This window comes from Callorhinchus milii, unplaced genomic scaffold, assembly GCF_018977255.1.
Source record: "Callorhinchus milii isolate IMCB2004 unplaced genomic scaffold, IMCB_Cmil_1.0 Scaffold164, whole genome shotgun sequence".
Taxonomy (NCBI): domain Eukaryota; kingdom Metazoa; phylum Chordata; class Chondrichthyes; order Chimaeriformes; family Callorhinchidae; genus Callorhinchus; species Callorhinchus milii.
The window spans coordinates 54208-64193 of record NW_024704905.1 but is presented as its reverse complement, the minus strand read 5'-3'; positions in this window follow the sequence as shown (position 1 = coordinate 64193).

Below are 9986 nucleotides of genomic sequence, written 5' to 3'. Positions count from 1 at the left end.
CTTGTTATTACTAGATGCTCCTTGTGAGGCGCACTGAAATGGAAGGGAAGACTGTAACGCTGTGAGGAGCCAGATTTTTTTTGAATAAAAGTGATATTTGAATCCTTGTCAAATTCTTTTTATAGATGATGAATCCATTCCATTTTGTCAGTTATATTTTAGAGTTATATCTTATATTTTATGTACAATACAATATAAGTTACATTTGTACAACACCTTTCACATCCAGAGGCCATGCCAATGCAGGGATTTGGACCGGACAGTCAGGGATTTGGACCGGAGCTGGGAGTCAGAGAGGGTGGCAGGTAGAAGGGTATCTGAAGACGCGATCGAAGTGGAGGGTCTTGAGACATGCCTTGAAGGAGTCCTGTAGCTCAGTAGTTAGAGCACTCGCCTTGCAAGCGAGACACCTGGGTTAAATTCCAGGCAGGGCAAAACCTTGGGCAAGTTTCCTTACTCCACAGGCCTAATAATCCTCCAAAACAAAACAATAATAAATTGGTCATTTTCAATCCAGGACTGTTTGTGGGACAGACGCTGCTGTGTGCAATTGGCTGCCGCATTTTGCCCACAAATATACGGTCAATTCACTTTACAGCCTATTCTGTGAAGCACTTTGATGCGTCCAGAAGACGTGAAAAGCGCTATATCAAATGCAAGGATTATTATTATTGAGGCAAGGGAGGAAGCAAGCTGAAGGGAATGTGGGATGGAGTTCCAAAGGATGTAGGTAGAAAGGCTGAAAGCTCGACTGCCGATGGTGAGACGGGCCAGGCAGGGTATATTTACCAAGACGGAGCCTGCTGAGTGGAAAGTGTGGACAGGCTGATATGGGGTCAACAGGTCATAGTGGTACGGAGGGGGCAAGGCCATGGAGAGCCTTGAAGGCGAGGATAAGATTTTGAATTGTATTCTCTGGGGGACGGGGAGCTAGTGGAGCCTGGCGGGTGAGGGTGGGGGTGATAGAGTCACAGAGCCCTGTGCGAGAGAGGACACGAGCTGCAGAGTTCTAGATGATTTACAGCTTGTGGAGGGAAGAGTTGGGAAGGCCAACAAGTCCATATATTTTAGATGGAGCCCATAGTGTCATAGTTAGCGCATTTGCCTCACAAGTGAGAGGAGCTGAGTTTGATTCCTGGGCAGGGGGAAACCTTCGGCAAGTTTCCTTATTCCACACGCCTCTGTTTGCTGAGCTGTAGGTAGAAGCCCAGTCGATAAGTCAAATGACGCATTGCTTTCCGGAGGTAATAATCCCTCAAAAAAATAAATTTGGTTACTCAATCCTCGGCTGTTTGTGGACACTTCTGTGTGCAATTTGTTACCGTGTTGTTTCACCCACAAAATTCACAGTCAATCCACTTTATAGTATATTCTATGAAGTGCTTTGAGACATCTCAATGATGTGATAGTATGCTGTATGAAATGCAAGGATTAATATTATTTTACAGTTTCTCCCTATTACTCGTGTGATATGGTTTCTCCCTATTAACTGTCTCACTCAAAGAAACATAGAAATTATAGCATAGGAAGTGGCCTGAAGGACCATCACAATATAATTGTAAATGATGAATATCGACTTTTAAAATTTTTTAGATTAAAGTCAATTGATAAAAAATGATTTCTCCTGGATTTCACTTTTAAAAACCTACGTTTTTCCCCAAATATCTGGGTAATTGCCTATACATCAGGAGTGCATTACTTTGTAATCCACATGCTAAATTTCACATAATTATAAAGCATCCTTAGTAACTGTGGTGCATGCACATAATTGAATCTTGCTGCCCAGTGCAAAAGAAGAGTTTAGAATACATTGGAATTTATAGTGCAGAAACAGGCCATTCGGCCCAACTGGTCTATGTCGGTGTTTATAAGAGCATAAGAACATAAGAATTAGGAGCAGGAGTAGGCCATTCGGCCCCTCGAGCCTGTGCCCCGCCATTCAATAAGATCATGGCTGATCTTCAGACCTAACGCTAATTACCCGTTCTCTCCCCATATCCCCCAATCCCTCTGTTGTTTAAACGTCTATCAGTCTCAGCCTTGAAGATGTTCAAGGACTGAGCATCTACAGCCTTCTGGGGTTGTGAATTCCATAAATTCACTACCCTCTGAGTGAACAAATGTTTCCTCAACTCTGTTCTAAAAGGCTGACCCTTAATTTTCAGACTGTGACCCCTGGTTATAGATTCTCCTACCAGGGGAAACAGACACTCAGTGTCTACTTTATCAGCCCTTTAAGAATCTTATCTGTTTCAATAAGATCTCCCTAATTCTTCTGTACTCTCAAGAATATAGCCCCAGTTTATTCAGCCTATCCTCATAGGTCAGTCCCCTCATCCCAGCAATAATTTCACACTTCCCCACATTGAATTCCATCTGCCACCTACTCGCCCACTCCCCAAGCCTATCTATATCCCATTGCAATCTTTTTGCATCATCCTCAGAGCTTACTCTCCCACCTAGTTTAGTGTCATCCGTGAATTTAGATACGTTACATTCAATGTCCTCGTCCAAATCGTTGATGTTTATGCTCCACATGAGCCTCCTCCTGCCCCTCCTCAACTAAGCTTTCTCTCACAACCTTCTATTCCTTTCTCCCTCATGTACCTGTCCAGCTTTCCCTTGAATACATCTATGCCATTTGCCTCAAAAACTTCTTGTGGTAGCATGTTCCACATTCCCAGTACCCTTTGTGTGAATACATTTCTTCTAACTTCCCTATTTGATTTATTGGTGACTATCTTATATTCATGGCCCCTGGTTTTGGTCCTCCCCACAAGTGGAAACATCTTCCCTATGTCTACCCTATCAAGACCTTTCATCACTTTAAAGACCTCTATCAAGTCCCCCCTTACTCTCGTCTTTTCAAGAGAAATAAGTCCAAGGATGTTCAGCCTTTCCTGATAGGTGTAACCTCTCAGTTCTGGAATCCTCCTTGCGAATCTCCTTTGCACGCTCTCCAATGCCTCTACACCCCTTCTAAAATGAGGAGTCCAGAACTGCACACAGTATTCTAAGTGTGGTCAAACTAAGGTTCGATAGAAGTTTATCAAAACTTCCCTGCTCTTCATCACCTCTCCGACCTGCTATCCCCCTACCTACCCGCCCGTACCCTCTGTTCCTCTGGCTCCGGTCTGCTCCACATCCCTCGCCCCAACCGCCCTACTATCGGTGGCCGGGCCTTCAGCCTCTCAGCCCCTAGGCTCTGGAACTCTATCCCCCAGTGCCTTCGTCTTGCCTCCTCCCTTTCCTCCTTCAAGGCCGGTCTCAAGACCTTTCTCTTTGACCATGCCTTCAGCTCTCCTCTCGACTCTCTACCCCCTCCTCGCTCCTCCCTTCCCTCCCCTCACCCTGACCATTTCCCCCCTGCTCGGGTTCCTGATCCAACTGTACAGCACCTTGGGACGTCCTCCCGACGTGAAAGGCGCTCAATAAATGGAATCTTGTTGTTGTTGTTGTTTTTATCCCTCTAGAAATTAACCCCAATGCCTGGTTTGCTTTTTTATGGCCTTATTAATCGGCATTGTTACTTTTAGTGAATTGTGTATGTGAACCCTAGGTCCCTTTGCTCCTCTATCGCATTTAGGTTTTTATTTTCCAGGATGTATGTGGCTTCCTTATTCCTTCTACCAAAATGTATCACGTCACACTTTTCTACATTGAATTGCATTTGCCATTTAAATGCCCATTCAGCACGTTTATTAATGTCTTGCTGTGATTTGTTGCAGTCCTCTGTGTTAACTACTCCCCCAATTTGCTGTCTTCTGCAAATTTTGAAATTGTACTGATGATTCCCAAGTCCAAATCATTTATGTATATTGTGAACAACAGTGGGTCCCAATACCGATCCTTGTATAACACCACTGTCTACCCCCTGCCAGTCTGAGTAGCTACCCTTTACCCCTACTTTCTGTTTACTGTTTTGTAGCCAGCTTGCTATCCATTCTGCTATTTTTCCCCTGACTCTGACCTCATTCAAAGTTCTATTATGTGGTACCTTATCGAAAACCTTTTGGAAATCTAAATATATTACATCTACCGCATTCCCCTTGTCCTCTCTTACTGTTACCCCTTCAAAGAATTCGATGAGGTTGGTCAAGCATCACCTTCCTTGTTGAAATCCGTGCTGACTCTTCTTTATTATGTTTTCTGTTTCTAGATGTTTTTCTATTACCTCCTTCAGTAAGGATTCCATTATCTTTCCTACTCCCGATGTTAAGGCGGAAGGAGGGGGTAAGGCATAGGGATTGAGGGAAAGAGTTTTGGGGTGAAGTGGCTGAACGGACGGCTGCTGATGCAGGAGTGGAGGAGACAAGGGATAATCAGGAGGCTGGTGCCAGCCGAACGGAGGCGGTGGATGGTAGTGACCAGGTCAGAGAGGTAATAATTATATGGTCCGAGGGGACATAAGGGAGGAGGGGGCAGCTGGGTGGATGTTTACTATATTTGAGATGAAGAAGTCCAGGATCTCTTTGCATTTGGCCTCGGGTGTGAGGATCAGGATGTGATATTCGAGGGTGCGAGGGTCAAGGGTGAGGATGGAGGATGTGGAGGTCAAGGGTAGGGTCGAGGGTGAGGATGGAAAGTTTCCTTACTCCACCCACCTGATAATAGTCCCTCAAGAAAATAATAATAATAATTATAGTAATTTGGTCACTCATTCCATGACTGTTTGTGGGACACTGCTGTGTGCAATTGGCTACCCCATTTCACCCACAAATATAGTCAATTCACTTTACAGTATATTCTTTGAAGCGCTTTGAGACATCTTGAAGACTTGAAAAGTGCTATATCAGATGTAAGGATTATTATTTTGTGCACCACTTCTATCTCTACTCTGGCCACTGTTTCAAATTTTGCTTTGTTATATGCCATTAGTTTACCTTTCCCTTTCTCCATTGTTTCCTTATTTGGTTCTCCCAATTTTATATATTTTTCCCATGTCACTGTAATACCCATTGCACTGGCCTGTGCTCCTGTATCTAATTTGCACTGAACGACATTCCTTACATTTTTACACCATAGATATACGATCCATTCATCTTTTTCTTTTGCGCATACTCTCTTTATGAGTTCCACTGCTTCACTGTTGCTCTCTTCTATTTGTTCAATTTCTGTGGATTCTATATCTGAGCTGTGTTTCCTTTCATATTCCCTTGATCTAATTTGCCCAATTCTTGGCGGGGGTGGGGTGGGATAGGGAGGGAGGTGGAGGGGGATATGAGAAGAGAGGGAGATGAGGACTTGGTCAGTGATGGCTTTGTCTGTGTTGGACAGATCAGAGATGTCAAGGTCATAGGTTGTAGTTCGGGGAGTTTGTGTGGAGGGGCTGGTTTGGATAGGAAAGGATAGCAGTGACGTCAGAGGAGATGGGACAAGAGGAATTACGGTAAAGGTTGACATTGCTCATTGCAATCAGGTGTCTGAGACATTACCTTGCATGGACGGCGCTATGTAAGTGCAAGTTGGTGTTGTTCAGGGCAGAGGCAGGAGAGGAAAGAAGCGATGTCAGGGATGAAGGAGCCAGGGGATTTGGAAGTGGCAGATTAGGAAGATTGTGGAGGAGATAAAGCGGTTCAGGTGCAGGTTCAGGTTCTCAAAAGGAGGGATGGAGTCAGAGAAATAAGGGGATACACTAAAAGAGGTTGGGAGGTGAGGGCCAGCCTGCCACTATTGGGCGGGTGGAGGGGAGAGTGTAGCCAGGCAGGGAGGCGTGGATGAGGGGAACAGGGTTATCAGAGGACAAACAGGTTTCTGTAAGCCCGAGAATATCGACAAAGCTCATCCAGGATGAGATGATGAACAGTGAGAGGTTTGTTAGAGAGGAAATGGACATCGTGGAGGGTGATGTGAATAGGGGCCTGGTCAAGGAGAGCACAGTGGGGAGGGCACAGTGGAGAGGGCGCAGGGGAAGGGCACAGGGGAGGGCACGGGGGCAGGGCACAGTGGACTGGACACAATGGGGAGGGTGCAGCGGGAAGGGCACAGGGGGGAGGGCACAGAGCGGAGGGCACAGCGGGGAGGGCATAGCTGGGAGGGCACAGGGGGGAGGGGTTTGGGAGGTTGTAGACTGTGGGGGGAAACGATTGTTGAGTATTATGGGGAGAGTTCGGAAGGGAAGGGGCGTTACCTGTCAGGAGTGGGGGTGACAGACTTATGGAGAGAATGGGCAATGGGGCAGTTGATGCGGCTGCTCTGGGACAATCATCGCCGAGAGCCACGATGGGCTGGCGGGCGATGCCCAGACTGGAGCTGACAGACACTGTGAGGGTCCAGGGGGAGGGGTGATGGAGTGAGGCGGCACTTTGGGAGGGAAACGTTCGAGTCAGGGGTGACAGCCAAATGCCCACAACAACAACAATAACTAGTCCAGCAAGACCGGAAGAAAAGCAATCAGTGGGACAGGCATGGAAGAGGCTGGAGAAGACAGTGAGGGGAGAGGGAGTGGGTGGCAATCATAGCTTCATTCCTCAGGTTAGATAAGAGACTAATAAATAATTTAGAGATAGGCAGAGAGATAGAGATAGACGGAGATGTACTCTAATTGCCTGCTGCATCTTTTATTCTATTTTTATTTACTTTCCTAATATATGAATATAAAACTGTAACAATCTAACATGTGAATATAATACTGTAACAATCTAATATATGAATATAATACTGTAACATCTAATATATTAATATAATACTGTAACAATCTAATATATTAATATAATATTGTAACAATCATCTTTGCATTCAGTTCAACATCCAAAACATCTTCAAAGGACTCAATATGAAACTTTTGGGACGTGAAATCTCAGGGTACAGAGGTTCAGACATGTCAAGAGGTAACACAATAGATAAATGAAAATGTGTAATTTAACAGGGAAGTCACAAAATATAACCGAATATTTCAATGGCTGGGCTGCAGGATCTTACATTGTGCTGTTCTCCTCTTATTTCTAAGGAAACGGCTGGAAATGGGTGAATAAAAAGGGAGATTTTAAAAAGGTAACATTTGGGTTCAGTTACCAAAAGCCGAGTGATATACATCAGCGAAAAAAAGCTTAAGTATTCCATGACATCTCCATTGAACAATAATAGCTAATTTAGCTTGTTTGTTCCAATGACTGGCAATAATATAATCATTCATGCAGATATTTGTGTCACTGGAGGCTCCTGTCCTTCTCTATAAATGAGATTTGTCCCAACGCCTAAGGCTCAGAGCTTTCAACATGGAACGATATCACAGCTTCTCAGAAAAGGTTTATCAACCAGAAATAATATTCCAGATGATGTACATTTATTACCCAACTCTTGCAGTTATTGGTGTTCCAGGTACGTGGTTGTGAAACTAATTAATTATGTGAATCTCTGTTCCCTGTTGCAATTTGACAACAGTAGATCTAGTTTGATGGATCAGTTTTATAGCCTTTTGTGGCAAATGCCTCACAGCAACTAAACTCTTCCCCACATAATCATTTGAAATTTAGAAAACTATAGAACCACATAGCTTTCTGTCCTTTCCACAAACTCCTGTCATTTACCTCTTTTTAGATATTTATCTTTTTCCCTTTTAAAAATATTCTTTGAAGGTAAAAGTGTGATATCATTTGTCGAAAGTCATGCAGTTAAGACTTTCAAAACATAATGAAGCTAAATAATAATAATAATAATAATCCTGGTCTGAAGTAATGGAAGCAGAATCCATTGTAGCTCTCAAAAGGGAAGTAGACGGGCATATGAATGGATATGGGCGGGCGGGGAATTGATGTGGTTTGCTCTGTTAGCTGCTGAGGCTCTGTGGTCTCCCTGTGTGTTGGAGATTACTATGTTTCTGGTTCTAATCGAGAAGGTGGTTGAACAACAAATGAGCAGAGAGTCTACTGGAGTGAGTTGCGATAGGAGTAAGGCGAGACCAGAGTGAGAAGGAATTGGGTGAGAATGGGAATTTCTGTTTTATTACGTATTAGTAATAACTTTAAACTATAAACTCTTGATACTAACTGTAAATTAAAATTGTGACTAAACTGAACAAGTAGCACCTGTGGCAGGTTTACTAACTGCAATTAGTAATAACAAGTAGCAGTTGTTAGTCTACTGGTATTAATTAGCTATTAATTGCTGGCTGACCAGTCTGAACATGTTACATCTGAGGGGTATATAAAGGGGAGAAAAGCAAGAGCCTCACTGGAGCAGAGCTGCGATTACTGTTTGAGCTACATGTGAATTGGAATAGGGAGAAACAGATTAGGAACGTTAACACATGGCTAAAGGATTGGTGTGGGAAAGAAAAGTTCCACTTCATGGGACACTGTCACCAATACTGGGACAAGAAGGAGCTGTACAAATAGGTGGGCTCCACCTGAACCAGAAGGGGACCAAAGTCCGAGCAAAAAGTGTAAATAGGGCTGTGCCAAAGTCTTTAAAGTAGTAAAAGGTGGGGAGGGATCAGAAGGAAATGACTCAAGTCATATATAAATATAAATGGTCAGGGAATTAATACAATTATAGAACAGAAGTGTGAAGACTGTCAAAAATAAAATGAGAGGAACAATTAATAATAATTAATTAAACTGTCTAAACAGCCATGCGCCCACATCCGAAATAAAACAGGAGAACTGGAGGTGATGATTTTTAGTGAGGAACCAGATGTAATTAGGATTATTGAAATGTGGCGACAGAAAGAACAGGACTGCTATCCAAACATTGCAGGGTATAACATTTAGAAAGGATAGAGATGGTAAAAAGGGTGGTGGAGTAGCTGTGGTCATTAGAGATAACAAAAATATGAGAAGGGGAACATCTAGGCAATAGCAATCATAACTTAATAAGGTTTAAGATACTGATTGAGAAGGACATCAGCATGACAAAGATTATCATAATAGGGTAATAGATTGGAAAAAAGCTGATCTTGAGGGGGTGAGAATGGACCTTGGAAAAATAAACTGGAAAAAATATTGACAAACAAAGAGATAGAGCGGCAGCAGGAAAATTTAAAACTGTGATCAATAGGGTCCAGAAGAAATATATTCTGCTAAAAAGCAAGACAAAGCTAAATAATAATGAGGCACCACAGATGAATAAAGACATAAGGGCAAAGTTGAGACTCAGGAAAGAGACATTCACTAAGTACGTAAACAACAAAGGAAAGCACAAGAAGAAACAATACAAAGAGGTCAGGAAAATATCCCCCCAAAAATTAGGAAGGCAACGAGGAATTATGAAATTAAATTATCAAGGAATATAAAAAGAAATAGTAAAATATTATACAGACATATAAATAACAAAAGAAAAATCAAAATACGAATATGGCCAACAAAGAAATGGACAAGATAAACTCACAGGCCGTGACAACGAAATGGCAGCAATATTAAATAACTACTTTGCATCAGTATTCACCAGGGAGATGGATCAGGTGGACATGACAGTAGAAGAAGAGATCGAAAATAATTCAAATACATTTAAGATATAAAGAGAAGATATAATCGAAAAACTAACGAAACTCAGAGAGGATAAAGCCCCTTGTCCAGATGGATTGCATCCGCGTATATGAAACAAATCGAGGGAAGAGATACCAGAGGCTGTATATATGTATATTACACATATATAATTCATTAAAAAAGGGATTAGTGCTAGAGGACCGGAGGATAGCTAATGTTATACTTATATTTAAAAAGGGAGATAGAACAAGCCCAAGGAACTACAGACCTGTCAGCTTAATATCGGGGGTAGGAAAGATAAAGGAATCCTTACTGAAGGAGGTAGTAGAAAAACATCTAGAAACAGAAAACATAATAAAGAATAAACAGCACGGATTTCAAAAAGGAAGGTCATGTTTGACCAACCTCATTGAATTCTTTGAAGGGGTAACAGAAAGAGTAGACAAGGGGAATGCGGTAGATGTAATATATTTAGATTTCCAAAAGGTGTTCGATAAGGTACCACGTAATAGAGCTTTGAATGAGGTCAGAGCATGTGGAGACAGGGGAAAAATAGCAGAA